Source organism: Ranitomeya imitator, chromosome 9, assembly GCF_032444005.1.
Source record: "Ranitomeya imitator isolate aRanImi1 chromosome 9, aRanImi1.pri, whole genome shotgun sequence".
In the NCBI taxonomy this organism is placed as follows: Eukaryota; Metazoa; Chordata; class Amphibia; order Anura; family Dendrobatidae; genus Ranitomeya; species Ranitomeya imitator.
In genome coordinates this window covers 17,100,550-17,116,485 of record NC_091290.1, presented here as the reverse complement: position 1 = coordinate 17,116,485, position 15,936 = coordinate 17,100,550, and the positions used below count along the sequence as shown (strand labels likewise).

The 15,936-nt window shown below is 40.8% G+C and overlaps 1 protein-coding gene across 5 annotated transcripts in view; it reads left to right on the top strand.

The window, feature by feature from the left end:
• Positions 1-15,936, top strand: part of LRRC4C (leucine rich repeat containing 4C) — a 988,240-nt gene that overhangs the window by 180,786 nt on the left and 791,518 nt on the right. The gene's annotated exons all lie outside the window — the stretch shown is intronic.

Sequence of the window (15,936 nt, the reverse complement as noted above, 5' to 3'; positions counted from 1 at the left end):
TGCAAACAGCCCCTTAAATATTCTACACGTATGACCGCCTTCAGCTTACCTTAATGACAGCAGCAGGTCACAAAGTCATTGCATTATAGGGTTAATTAAAAGGTTATTTATTCCCATCTTCTTAGATGGATATTGTCAGATAGAGCTCTTAATAACAGGCACTTTTGCAATTTATTGCTTATTAAAATTTGCAGCCGTTTTTGAGATATTAATGTATTTTGTTCTTTTATTCCCGTCTCGCTGCTAAGGAGACCGACCACCGCTGCTGTCTAACTTGCAAGCACGGGAATAGCACGTTCCAGTTCCAAGCTTAAAACCAAAGAGCTTGTATGTTCCGTGCATGTTCTGTTGTCTAGCAGCGGTGGTCGGTCTCCGAGGCAACATGTTGTAAACAAAAGTGTTAGGAAAAGCTGAAAATTCTTAATAAGCAATAGATTGCGAAATGTTTCGTTTTTACAATTTGTATCCGATAACATCCTTCTATGAAGATATGTATATCCCTTTAAAAGGCGTTGTCCAGGCTTGAGGTACATGTCTGGGGTCACTCTATGTGACTGCAGACTTGTAAGTTCTCACAGCGTGCGATTGACGGCGGGAGCAGCCATTTCGTGACCGAAAGAATGCAATTTGCATGGATGCAGTCACATGCCAACTAGACGTGCATGGCCTCCTTCAATGCAAGTGTATTGACACGTCTAGTCGGAATGTGACCAGAAGTATGAAAACTCTATCTTTGCAGTCAAGTGACTGCCCACCCAAACCATAACCCGAACTTACACAGTTCCACTCATCTCTAGTCAAGATATTCTCTGGGGCTTATAAAGAAAAAGGGAGTGACTTAAAGGGATGGATGTAGCTTACTGAAAAGGGGATTAACCTGGAGTGTGAGCTAAATTGCAGCAAAATTGATGCAAAAAAAGTCCTAACATATATTACCCTATACATGCAGGCAAACACTGTTCCAAGGGTGCAGTATCTGACTGATACTCTATATTGACCAAATGACGCCTTTTGATGCTAAAGAGGGTAAACTCTACAGAGGAAAATGTCCTAGTAGTCGACAACCCCTTTAAGGACTAAGGTTGAGGACTGTAATATCCACTTTGTATAAAAATATACAATACAAATTCAAAACATTATTGTGACATGTAAATGAAATCCTTGGCAGGCTGCAATCCCCATCACAACCACCAGGTGGCAACATAGAGACACAAGGAGCATAAACATCTCCCGACAGAATATCATAAAATCACATTTGTTTGTTTTTTTTTAGCTGTATTACTATGCCTGTGGGAATTAAAACACATATTATCCTTATAAGAGGTGGAAAGGTTGCATTTCCATAAAACTCCTCTCCCCCCTCTGCTTGGCCCATTACTATGCGCCTATGACAATGCGTCACATGCTCATGTATAAAGGTCATGTAATGTCCCCCGCTGTGCAGATACTACATTATGTCTTGCCATGGCTGGAATTAATGTTTCCATGTACATCTATATGCGTCGCGTCAAATGATCACAGATCGCTGTTAACTCTCTCATTTCTGAATTTGATTTAGCGCGATATCCTCAGTTCTACATGTTGCACACCGCTTTATTTTATAATAACCTGGAAATAAAGACATTCCTGCAATACACCCAGATAAGTCTCGACACAATCAGGAGATGATTGGTGCATTCCTTCCATTAAACAGAAGACGATCACTTTACATTTTATTTATTTATTTATTTATTAACTAAAAAGCAAATGATCGTCACGATTTTGCAGCACATTTTTATATTATAATACCAAAGTATCTAAAATAAAAAATATAGAATAAATAATAAATGTCCACAAAAGCAGCGCTCCTTTATTTAGGAAAAAAAATTAATCAACGACAATAAGTCCCTAAAGTGTCCTCTTAAGTAAATAGTTCAGACTTTAATACATGTAAAGGTCTACTCTATCCCTTATGTTTCCTCTTGGGTCAACATATCCCGAGATAAGTGATGCAAAATGACCCCCAAAAAGAAAAATCATGAGTTTTTGATACTCTGTCAGGAAGTGTTTCTGCTATATGTATCTATATGGGGACACCCGGTGGTTGCATTGTGAAGTGCAGCCTGTTGTTGATGTTGCAACATTGTATTGAATTTGGTGTGTAACCAATAGGAGAATTTCTCAAGATTTCTAGAATTTTAACAATGGACTTTTAAGTAATATAAAGCTATAAATGCAAATTAAGATTTGCGGCATCACTATGTGGTTGTGCTTCACTGCAGCCATTTATGGCTTATTGGAAGGTATCATGCATCCGGTGACATTGAGATGCTCTCTGCAAGTGTGCGCAGCTTTGCTGGGCCGAGGGATCTACATTCTGTTGCCAAAAAGCAGCATTCTTCAAAGTAGGCATTACAAAGCTGTCATCTCCGGCAGCGCTGATACAGAATAAACCCTACTTCATATGTACGGCCTGACTCCTCATTGTTTAATGCCGTGCATTTCATTTCTCTTCATTGTTTTCCCTCAATTATGAATAGCTGCTTGATCATTTCATAATCCGAGTGCAGTCACCTTCACAAGCTCCACGCCGTGTGCGCTCCACATAGCTATGGATTACGCTGGTCAAGGTGCTCTTGCATTGAACGCATCGAAATGATGGAGGCAGAAGAGGCACCGACAGGTTTTTAGGACTATCCTAAATATAATATATATAATATAAAAGTCTCGATGAGTCTCTTGATTTAATAATTGCATCTGCAAAGCCCTATGCAGAACCTACTCCCTAATGGCGCTGACGAAACCCCCTCATTTATGGTTCAGTTACGCTATATCCCCTACATATGTGCCAGCTGTGAAATGGTGCACTCACTTTCACTCCAAAAAACCACCTGGAGCCCAATTCCTCAAAAAATCAATGCCCTAGAATCAATGCCACTCTATGTCCCAAATAATCCATGCTATATTATTCCCCCAAGAATCTGTGATGCCTCATACCTCCATAAATCAATGCAGACGCATGCCTCTAAGAATTAGTGCCACTCAATTATCTCAAGAAGTTAGTCTGTGCCCCCAGCAATAAATACAATCTCCTGACCCCAACTCAGAGCAGTTACATGCCATAATGTATCAGTGTAGTCTACTGAACCCACAAATCAGTGCAGTCTTCTACTCTCCAAAATCAGCGCAGTTTCTACTCTCCAAAATCAGCGCAGTCATCTACTCTCACAATCACTGCAGTCTTCTACTCTCCAAATTAGTGCAATCGTCTACACTCAAAATCAGTGCAGATTTCTATTGTCAAAATCAATGCAGTCTTCTGCTCTCCAAAATCAGTGCAGTCTTCTACTCTCCAAAATCAGTGCAGTCTTCTACTCTTCCAATCAGGGCAGTCTTCTACTCTTCAAAATCAGCACAGTCTTCTACTCTCCAAAACCAGTGGTTTTCTACTCTCACAATCAGTGCAGTCTTCTACTTTCACAATCAGTGCAGTCTTCTACTCTTACAATCAGGGCAGTCTTCTACTCTCCAAAATCAGTGCAGTCTTCTACTCTCCAAAATCAGTGCAGTCTTCTACTCTCCAAAATCAGTGCAGTTTTCTACTCTCCAAAATCAGTGCAGTCTTCTGCTCTCCAAAATCAGTGCAGTCTTCTACTCTTACAATCAGGGCAGTCTTCTACTCTCCAAAATCAGTGCAGTCGTCTACTCTCCAAAACCAGTGGTTTTCTAATCTCACAATCAGTGCAATCTTCTACTCTCCAAAACCAGTGGTTTTCTACTCTCACAATCAGAGCAGTCTTCTACTCTCAGAATCAGTGCAGTCTTCTACTTTCACAGTCGGTGCAGTCTTCTACTCTCACAATCACTGCAGTCTTCTACTCTCCAAAACCAGTGGTTTTCTTCTGTCAAAATCACTGCAGTCTTCTACTCTCCAAAATAGTGCAATCGTCTACACTCAAAATCAGTGCAGATTTCTATTGTCAAAATCAATGCAGTCTTCTGCTCTCCAAAATCAGTGCAGTCTTCTGCTCTCCAAAATCAGTGCAGTCTTCTACTCTTCCAATCAGGGCAGTCTTCTACTCTCCAAAATCAGTACAGTCTTCTACTCTCCAAAACCAGTGGTTTTCTACTCTCAAAATCAGTGCAGTCTTCTACTCTCAGAATCAGTGCAGTCTTCTACTCTCCAAAACCAGTGGTTTTCTACTCTCACAATCAGTGCAGTCTTCTACTTTCACAATCAGTGCAGTCTTCTACTCTTACAATCAGGGCAGTCTTCTACTCTCCAAAATCAGTGCAGTCTTCTACTCTCCAAAATCAGTGCAGTTTTCTACTCTCCAAAATCAGTGCAGTCGTCTACTCTCCAAAACCAGTGGTTTTCTAATCTCACAATCAGTGCAATCTTCTACTCTCCAAAACCAGTGGTTTTCTACTCTCACAATCAGTGCACTCTTCTACTCTCAGAATAAGTGCAGTCTTCTACCTTCGCAATCAGTGCAGTCTTCTACTCTCACAATCAGTGCAGTCTTCTACTCTCACAATCAGTGCAGTCTTCTACTTTCGCAGTCGGTGCAGTCTTCTACTCTCCAAATTAGTGCAATCGTCTACACTCAAAATCAGTGCAGATTTCTATTGTCAATATCAATGCAGTCTTCTGCTCTCCAAAATCAGTGCAGTCTTCTGCTCTCCAAAATCAGTGCAGTCTTCTACTCTCCAAAATCAGTACAGTCTTCTACTCTCCAAAACCAGTGGTTTTCTACTCTCAAAATCAGTGCAGTCTTCTACTCTCAGAATCAGTGCAGTCTTCTACTCTCCAAAACCAGTGGTTTTCTACTCTCACAATCAGTGCAGTCTTCTACTCTTACAATCAGGGCAGTCTTCTACTCTCCAAAATCAGTGCAGTTTTCTACTCTCCAAAATCAGTGCAGTCGTCTACTCTCCAAAACCAGTGGTTTTCTAATCTCACAATCAGTGCAATCTTCTACTCTCCAAAACCAGTGGTTTTCTACTCTCACAATCACTGCACTCTTCTACTCTCAGAATAAGTGCAGTCTTCTACTTTCGCAATCAGTGCAGTCTTCTACTCTCACAATCAGTGCAGTCTTCTACTCTCACAATCAGTGCAGTCTTCTACTTTCACAATCAGTGCAGTCTTCTACTTTCACAATCGGTGCAGTCTTCTACTTTCACAATCAGTGCAGTCTTCTACTTTCACAATCAGTGCAGTCTTCTACTTTCACAATCAGTGCAGTCTTCTACTTTCGCAGTCGGTGCAGTCTTCTACTCTCACAATCACTGCAGTCTTCTACTCTCCAAATTAGTGCAATCGTCTACACTCAAAATCAGTGCAGATTTCTATTGTCAATATCAATGCAGTCTTCTGCTCTCCAAAATCAGTGCAGTCTTCTGCTCTCCAAAATCAGTGCAGTCTTCTACTCTCCAAAATCAGTACAGTCTTCTACTCTCCAAAACCAGTGGTTTTCTACTCTCAAAATCAGTGCAGTCTTCTACTCTCAGAATCAGTGCAGTCTTCTACTCTCCAAAACCAGTGGTTTTCTACTCTCACAATCAGTGCAGTCTTCTACTTTCACAATCAGTGCAGTCTTCTACTCTTACAATCAGGGCAGTCTTCTACTCTCCAAAATCAGTGCAGTCTTCTACTCTCCAAAATCAGTGCAGTTTTCTACTCTCCAAAATCAGTGCAGTCGTCTACTCTCCAAAACCAGTGGTTTTCTAATCTCACAATCAGTGCAATCTTCTACTCTCCAAAACCAGTGGTTTTCTACTCTCACAATCAGTGCACTCTTCTACTCTCAGAATAAGTGCAGTCTTCTACTTTCGCAATCAGTGCAGTCTTCTACTCTCACAATCAGTGCAGTCTTCTACTCTCACAATCAGTGCAGTCTTCTACTTTCACAATCGGTGCAGTCTTCTACTTTCACAATCAGTGCAGTCTTCTACTTTCACAATCAGTACAGTCTTCTACTCTCACAATCGGTGCAGTCTTCTACTTTCACAATCGGTGCAGTCTTCTACTCTCACAATCAGTGCAGTCTTCTACTTTCACAATCGGTGCAGTCTTCTACTCTCACAATCAGTGCAGTCTTCTACTTTCACAATCAGTGCAGTCTTCTACTCTCCAAAACCAGTGGTTTTCTACTCTCACAATCAGTGCAATCTTCTACTCTTAAAATCTGTGCAGTATTCTTCTTTCCAAAGTCAGTGGTTTCCTACTGTCAAAATCAGTGCAGTCTTCTACTTCCAAAATCAGTGCAAGGTATAATCCGAACTGTCTTATACCCCTGCAACTGTACCCAGAAAAATCTCAACCACATTGCCCCATGAAAAGATTGGGACTTTCGCCATTGAAAAGTGCTCACACTAGTGCCAAATTTCCGATTGCCAGATGTAAAAGATGGAGGCATAAATTTAATATGTTTATACTTTCCATGAGTCCTATAGCGCACTACCGTTTTTTTCTCAAAATCTTCAATAAAGTTGGACAGCCACAGGTTAAAGGGAAACTCCACTTTAGCTATAGATAGCTGTCCTTCGGCGTTTGCTAGAGGAGCAGTTGGTTATGAGCAGTTACAAAGCTGTCCTGTTCCGGGCTACTACTCATTTACAGAATGCAATCTGCTCTGTTCTCCTGCTTTACCCTCTGTGCATTATTTTGATTCCTCCTTTGGCCATCTGATCTGTTTGTTAGTTTCTTTGTTTTCCGAAAAAATGTAATTGTGAGAACAAAAATTAAAAGAGACAGATCAATAAATAAAAAATCATGGTCATAATGGGACTAATTATTTGCAATTTGTCATGGGCTCACCTGGTGAGATGGATTCTCTAAGCTGCAGGTCAGGATGGACAACATGGACTGATGGTGATGGCACATCAAGCAGAACTTTTCTGATGGCTTGTGGAAAAGCAAAGAGCAGGACAGCAGGGAACACCAGAAGACCAAGAGCCATGAGTGATAAAGGCAGGAACTAGAGATGTATAGTCAGGTCAGGATTAGCGGCAACGTTTGCAATGTGAGCAAATCCTAGGATGAGATTGTTATGCTTACAGCAGACGAAGGGTTGACCAGCAAAAAAGGGAACAGCTGCTGGCAGCATTTATATACAGGCAAGCTTGTTTGTAGAGATGATGCATTCAAATGCAAAAGAGTTGGGAGCGTGAACCAGTCCAGAATTAAGTTTGCTATGTTTGCTATGCTTACAGCAAGTGAAAGGTTAATTGCAAATCTGAGCCGAGTAAAGAAACAAATAGGAATTTGCTGAGATGATTGCAACTGAGAGATCTGGGGAAAAAAAATGTAAAGGCACAAGGTTTCTAAACACAAAACTATATCAAATTTAGACAAACATCAGCTTTAAAGGCCTTGGTTGATGATGTCACTGTAGTTCATTGGTCAACTTGGGAAACTCAACATGGAGCCTAGTAAAAGGTGATGGCCATAGAGGAGAGTCCAACTATGCAGCAGAGACAGGGGGTACACAAAAATACTTTATACACTTTATACATCGTCATAATGGTCAAAGAGCGAAATTCCTTATACAGAATTCGTTGATAATACTCTCCCTGCAGCCACCACTAGGAGGAGCTCACATCACACAACTTATATAATAAAGGCAACCTGTCATCTCCAAATCCCAAATTGATCTACTTAGTCATTCACATAGAGGACAAGATCGTGTTTGTAACTATAGACTTTAGTAAGTTTTACTGTCACAGGGCTACTGCGACAGAGAGGTTCCAGAGAACCGCAGCGCTCTGGGCCTCGTTCACACACAGTGAACAGAAGCTCTTCACCTGTATTCTGACCTAGCTGCTTTGTGCCAGCAGTGCAGGAGTTAACCTTATTGCTGAGTTGCTGAGAGCTGGGTCTCTCAGCTGAAGTGGATTTTGTAATCTGATCCTCTATATAGACCCAGCCCTGACTCAGCTAGTGTCAGTGATCAGTTCTACTCCCTGGCTTGGAGGTTGAAGGAGCATAGTGTTGGTGTTGGAGGTTTATTTACAGAGATTGGTGTCTGTGGTTTTGGTTGCATGTTAAACCTGTTTTCCTTCCTAAGTTTATTCCTTCTCTGGGTTTCCTCTGTGGTTGTGTGAGCATTTGGTGAGTTTGAGACTTTTAGTTACCTTGTCTGTATACCGTGTTATTTGTTGTATTATTACACTGGTGCAGTCCACCTCCTTTGGGGGGAGAGGGGGCCCGTGAAAGGGTCTGCACAGGAGACAGGGATACGCTGGCGGCACGGGCCTCCTAACCATCATAGGTACCTCCGAGATAAGGGAAAGCCAGGGCCCCATTTAAGTGGTAGGGACAGGTGCGGGTTCCAGTACGCCGTCCTGCCCCTTTATCACCATTTACGGCGTGACATTTGCTTTATGTGAAATCAGTTTTATTGTATATGTAAATGAGGGGGCTTCGGTGCATCTTTGTTGTGGTCACGGGCTCAACGTACAGTTTCACCCCCTTAACTACCATCCTCCGCACTTTCCCTTATGGCGATTGTCGGCCCTCGCATTGGAGACGCTGTCTGATCTAAATTCCCAGCCATGCATGTACGGACACATCAAGGGCCAAGAGCAGGTGTGCAGGTGCGTTCTCATCCCCTGTCCTGTGTGTTGGCCGCTCGCTGCACAGAGGATGACAAAGCAGCGATCGTCCGCTGCTTACAGGAGAAAGATCACAAAGCGCATGAGTGTGTGCGCCATCTCCTTCTTGGGTGCTTTGGGATTGTTCACACAACAATAAATGTTACAAAACTGATATTTTACTGGTACTGCTTTGGGGTGCATGCAACATTGCAACATTTAATTACTTTTCTCAATGTTGTTGCAAGTCAATCTAAATATTTAGTATTTTACATTTCAATCAATTAATCCTGTAAATCCTGCATCGGTCAGGAGGATGGGAACTATCTGTAGTATATGAGAATGAAAGTCTCCTTCCTAGCGGGCGCCGAGGTGTCGTGTATCTCTTTCTACTTAGGAATTATTGTTCACCTGAAGGGAACGTCAGAGAGTGCGATCCCCGCTGAGCGCACGCAGATTGTCTTTATAAACAATATTATAGGAGAGGAAGCTGAATTATTAACTTTGTGAGCGAGATGGGCTGTTTAATGTAATTGGGGCAGGAGCAGGATAACCTTCCGCTGAACCTTTTTATCTCTCCAGAAACAGTCTGCTGTATGTTTTTATTCCGCAGAAATGGTTGTATCTATTTCCTGCCAAGATTTACCTGGCTTATAACAAATCAACACTTTCCTTAGAAAGGAACTTTGGGAAGGTCAGAGACGGAAGACAACTTGATAGTAATAAGGTAATGGAAAGGGATGCAAGTATCTATATATCTATCATCTATTATCTATCTATCTATCTATCAATCTATTATCTATCATCTATCAATTATCTATCTATCTATCAATCTATTATCTATCATCTATCTATCATCTATATATTATCTATCAATCTATTATCTATCTATTTATCTATCTATCTATCATCTATCTGTCTGTCTATCTACATATATATATATACATAAATATATATATATATATATATATATATATATATATATATATATATATATTTCCTTACCAGAGATCAGCAAATCATGTCAATGAGAATTAAATTCATATTGAATTTTTAGAAGTTCATTAAAACCAACAAATTTGAATAATATGTGACTTACTTTGAATTTATCATCTAAAATGCCAATATTTTACACATTGCAAAAGATTGCTTTAATAACAGAACAGCTGGGAAAGTTAAAGATAATTTCAGTCATGTCCTGAGTGATTTCAGTCAGTTTACAGTGCACAATGTAAGCACACTCTGTGACTTTGATTGACAGCTGAGCCTATCATTGGAGGACCTTTGAATTAGCCTATCATTGGAGGACCGTTTAATGAGTCTATCATTGGAGGACCCTTTAATGAGCCTATCATTGGAGGACCCTTTAATGAGCCTATAATTGGAGGACCCTTTAATGAGTTTATCATTGGAGGACCTTTTAATGAGTCTATCATTGGAGGACCCTTTAATGAGCCTATCATTGGAGGACCCTTTAATGAGCCTATCATTGAATGACCTTTTAATGAGCCTATCATTGGAGGACCTTTTAATGAGCCTATCATTGGAGGACCCTTTAATGAAGTTATCATTGGAGGACCTTTTAATGAGTCTATCATTGGATGACCTGTTAATGAGCCTATCATTGGAGGACCCTTTAATGAGGTTATCATTGGAGGACCTTTTAATGAGTCTATCATTGGATGACCTTTTAATGAGCCTATCATTGGAGGACCCTTTAATGAGTCTATCATTGGAGGACCTTTTAATGAGTCTATCATTGGAGGACCTTTGAATGAGCCTATCATTTCAGGACCCTTTAATGAGTCTATCGTGGGAGGAGCTTTTAATTAGTCTATCATTGGAGGACCCTTTAATGAGCCTATCATTGGATGACCTTTTAATGAGCCTATCATTGGAGGACCTTTGAATGAGCCTATTATGGGAGGACCTTTGAATGAGCCTATCATTTCAGGACCCTTTAATGGGTCTATCGTGGGAGGGCCTTTTAATGAGTCTATCATTGGAGGACCTTTTAATGAGTCTATCATTGGAGGACCTTTGAATGAGTCTATCATGGGAGGACCTTTGAATGAGTCTATCATGGGAGGACCTTTTAATGAGCCTATCATGGGAGGACCTTTGAATGAGTCTATCATGGGAGGACCCTTTAATGAGTCTATCATGGGAGGACCTTTGAATGAGCCTATCATTGGAGGACCTGTTGTGAATTCAGCTTTTGTGCTCCCTCCGGTGGTTGTAGAGGGTAATGCAGTTGTGACTGGACTGCAGGAGTGGACAGGTGTATCTACTAATTGCAAAACTGACTGGGGTATATAGCTTTGCTGGATCCTTTAGTCAGTGCCAGTTGTCCATTGTTCTGGAAGGATTCACTTCCCTGCTGGTCTCTCCAGTTTGCTGTGTTTTTCTACAAAGATAAGTCCTGGCTTTGTTTTTGCTGTCCACCTGCAGTGGACCTTATAGTTCTGTGCATTTTCATGTTTTTGTCCCGTCCAGCTTGGTCTGTGAAAGATTTTTTGCAGCCTAGTTATTTCTCTGGAGATGCAGATATACCCCCCATGTCTTTAGTCAGATGTGGTGATCCGTATTTTCTGCGGTGGATATTTTCTAGTGTTTTAATACTGACCGCATAGTACTCTGTTCTATTCTTTCTTTTTAGCTAGTATGGCCTCCTATGCTAAAATCTGATTTCATATCTGCGTATGTTATTTCCCTCTCCTCTCACAGTCAATATTTGTGGGGGGCTGTCTATCCTTTGGGGATTTTCTCTGAGGCAAGATAGGTTTCCTGTTTCTGTCTTTAGGGGTAGTTAGATCTTAGGCTGTGCCGAGGGGTCTAGGGAGCGTTAGGTACCCCCCACGGCTGCTTTTATTTGCGCTGCTAAGTTCAGGATTTGCGGTCAGTACAGGGACCACCTTCTCCAGAGTACGTCTCATGCTAGTCCAAGGCCACCAGATCATAACAAGGACCCTTGCGTAAAACTGTGGTTACATATACATATGGACATCCGCAAAACAAGAGATTATTCTAGACTCTGTTTTTTTTAACTGTTTCCCCTATAGGATTGGTTTAGTATTGTAATTGGGGCTGACTTGCACTACCTTATACTGCCTCTGGACAGAAGTGGCGCCATTTCATTAAACGCTAAAAAAAATTCTTTAATGAACAAGCCTGAAAGGATTTACATGATGCCTAGTGCTGGGTGTATCGTGATTGGGGTGTCTTGTTCACAGGCTATTTTTTCCAATACTTAAGGGTTTAAAGACACGAGGATGGATTGTGCATTCAGCAGCAAAAATAAACTGTTTCTTGGAGCACATAAATAACACCTGAAGCCTCATAAATGTCCCCACTGGCCTTTTATGCATAATTAACTGAGAGCGTTGACTGATGACACCATTGAATAGTAATGACACGTGGAGGGTGATATTTCGCCGGCGTCAGCGGTCTGGGTGCCGATGTTGGGCTCCATGCAATCAGTTGGACGCTGGCTCGGTCATTCTTAGCTGCTGAGTCCTGGTGAGATCTTAAAGGTTAGGATCCTCAGCTTCCTCCCTCCTTTATATCTTGCAGACAAAAATGTCCTGTTTAGAGTTAAGTGAAATCTTCTCGGTCTTACGCGTTGAATACTAAACAGACCGGTTCTTTTCAAACCTCTCCCTCCCCAAAACTTGCCTGCTGGACATGAGAGTGGAGCAGTAAATTTCCTTCCCTCCCACCACTTGGTGGCCTTCGGAGATCTTTTAGCATTCTAGTCCCGACAGAAAACCTTACTGCACCCATCACATTCTCACCCGAGGGAAGCGCGGATAAGCTAAAATGTACTTGGAAAAACTAATGGTCTCGGGGGCTGACTCCGAAAGATGTACAGTATGTAGAGAGTGTGAAAGATTCTCCAAGGTTATAACATAAAGACCACCAACCATGCTGATGTCCCTGTCCAGCGCTGTGTGTAAATGGGTTAATTCCTTCTTCATCATATGACTATTTGTGTAGACTTTTGTAACCATTTTCTTTTTTTTTCAATTGCTTCTTAATTTTGCAAATAACCTTCATTATGAATCTTCCTTCTCTGACAGACTTACTGTACATGCTCCAATATTTACAGTCTACAAACAAACCCAGTGTAGTCGGATTCTGCTATTTAATCTTTTCACAAAGTTTTGGAACCCATCTATTGGTTGGATAAACTCTCTGGATGTCTACGGAGGTGGTGACAAAATCTGCCCACCACATTGGTTCCTTAAAGGGTTATTTACAAATTTTCTCTTGTGCATCTCAGAGCAATGGAGTCTCCTTACTTCCTTATCTCTGGCAGGGCAGGCTCTCCTCTTTGAGTGACAGTTCAGGTGACTAGCAGAGCTGTAGTATTAGTAAGGCTGTAAAGCTCAACACGTTCTGGTTTAACAGATTCAGCCATCAGTGGCCTGTTCTACAGTGTCTACATTGTTATCACTAGATTTACATATAAACATATCAAGGCATATGAACAAGCTCACAGTTCAGGAAAGTGAGAGCCATGATTAGGAGACCTGCTCTTGAAGCAACTAATGATGGTGGCTGGTGATTTAGCAAGACTTATAGCAGCAGCTTGTCAGGAGCAGAGAGGGAGGCAATTAGCTAACTGCTGTATAGAAATCAATGTGTTGGTGGATGAGATGTTATGAGGAAGCTCCTCTCTTGGAAAGTAGCTACAGCACACTCTTGGACAGGCTCTGGTGGCTAAGTTTCATGAAAACTAGCTGTACACTATGTAAGATAAAAGCTGTCATTGCAGGAGAATGACAAAAAGCAAGACAACTGCAATTCTGCTCATTTTCATGCTTTCTAACTAACGAAAACGGTTTAATAACATGATGATACAGCTTTTAGTTGTTGGATATATAGCTGTTCAGCTTGAAACTATCTTAGCCCATCTGGAAGAAGAGAAGAAGAATTCTTGGATCGGATACTTATATTCTTAATACACCTTAAAATTACAAAATTCACCAGTATCTAAAATTCATAGTCAGATGGAGGAAAGATTGAGGCAGTGGCGTTTGGTCATTGGAGATCAGGCAGAGGCCAGGAAACTAATGAGGATGACCTAATAAGATGGGTATTAAAAACAGACAGGAGCACACATTGGGAGAAGGGGATTGAAACGGACGTTGTTACTTTTATAAAACATGAGATACACAAGCATCAGCGAGAGCCAGGGAAACTCAGCCTGTACTGAACCTCTAAAAAGCCGAGAGCTGGACCCTTGTAGGAGGCCGAGGAGCAGAACATCGTATCACAGGTGGAAAGCGGTAGCCAGAAGGACAACACTGAGCACAAAAGAGCTTTTAACTTGACAAATTATACAATTATGGTTTCATGCACCAACAATTAATGTTTTTATTTAGAAAAAAACACCATTCATATTACCAAATAATGTGCTGAAAAATGTGGAAAAGTATTAAATGTGGTGAAATAGTGAAAAAAAAAGAGCAATTCTGCCATTGTTTTTTGGGTTTTGTTTACACAGCCTTCAGTCCACGGAGCAGCGTGATGGCTTATTTTTTGCACGTTGAGCTGCCATTTTTTTTCATACAATTTTGGGGTACATATGACAGTTTTATCATTTTATTTTTTTTCGTGTGGTGACCAAAAAACAGCAATTCTGACAATTATTTTTTTTTTCTTTTCAGTGTTTCATATGTGGATAGATCAGATGTTTTCCAACATAGCGATACCATTTTTATTTTTTATATATTTTTTTGTTCTTTCTATTATGGAACAAGGAAAAGAGGGGAGATTAGGAAACTTGAGTGTTTCGGTTTATTGTGTAAGACTTGCCCATCTAAATGAATGCATTTTATCATAAACCTATTGATCGGTTAATGATAACCTAACAACACAACATTTGCTCACAGTGCAAAGTTGTGGCACCAGATAACCCAATCTTCCAACCTTGGTATTTTTCGAGGATCCCCACAATCTAAAGATAGACACCCTCACCAATCTATCCTTACGGAATAAGGGTCCTCCAGCACTCTGTGGGTTAAAGATCTCTCCACACCGGTGATAAATCTGGTTCATGAGTCACTTGGAACACGTATTATTAGCTTTGTTTAGAAATAATTACCAAGCTGCTCTTTCGTAATTGGTGTCCATTGCTGGAGCTCCCATAGACGTTAGATAGGAAGCTTTGTAGAATTTTCTCAGTGGTATTAATTAATTTGAGATCATAGGCCCCGGTAGCCCTTTGAAACTCAACATGTGTGTGAGGCTTAGCTCTAAGAGGTTGGAGATTGCGCTTTCAAAAGAGTTTACTAATTAATAAAGATTTTCCTGTAATTGGGCAAAGATAGGCTATACACGAGGCTTAGATATTACCATAAAACGCTTGCTTTTAATTTGTTACATATCCTTTTTTTTTGTTGAGGATTTATCCCATAAAGAAGCTTATTTACCTGTAGTGAAACCGATGCAAAATCCTATTATTGCAAGATTTTAGGAGAATTATAATAAGTCGGGGAATCCCACTGTGATGGTCTTTGCAGGGTGGACGTGCCATATTCTGCCTAGTTGCCCAGTGGGGAATATGGAGGGCTATCACCTATAATACCACCTTTTATTCTATTTTGTTTACCGGAAATGTGACCTCAGACAATCACTTATTGTTTAAATCATTTTTATTCTGTTGAATTTTATGTTTGCATGCTATAGCATTGCACACTGCAGCTTTATTTGTTAGTTATATATGGAGTTGGCTACTCTTAGCTTGCACCTGTTCACACTCGGTTTGGAAGTGACGGTCAGTTTTTGATATTTGTAAACTTACTCTCTCCTAACTGAGCACTCCACCTATCACCCTACAGCGATTTTAATCACAGCAGTATCCTACCTACCCATAAAAATGCAAACTATCAGCCCAGGAGAGAAGTCACATTTTATTAGGTTCCCAGCAAAGAAGATCACCTTGTTGTGGCTGCTGGGCATACATGAATTGGCCAGTTTATGCTCTAAGTATCTTCATTTTTTCCTATTTTCCAGAGCAGTAATGCTAATCCAATTTCATATAGTTCATGTTTGCATGCTATAGTGTTAGAGGGCCAATGTATTTGTTACTTATTTATGAAGATGGCTACTCTTAGTTTGCACCTGTTCTCTGTTTTTGATGTTTATACATTGACTCTCTTACGATCAGTCGACCCATTAGCCTATGGTGGCTTTAATCACAGCAGGATCCTACCTACACATACAAATTTAGGCTATGAGGCCAGGAGAGGAATCCCATTAGATTAGGTTCCCAGCAAAGAAGATCAATTTGTCGTGGCTAACGGGTGCACATGAATTGGCCAATTTATGCGCTAAGTATCTTTGTTTTTTCCT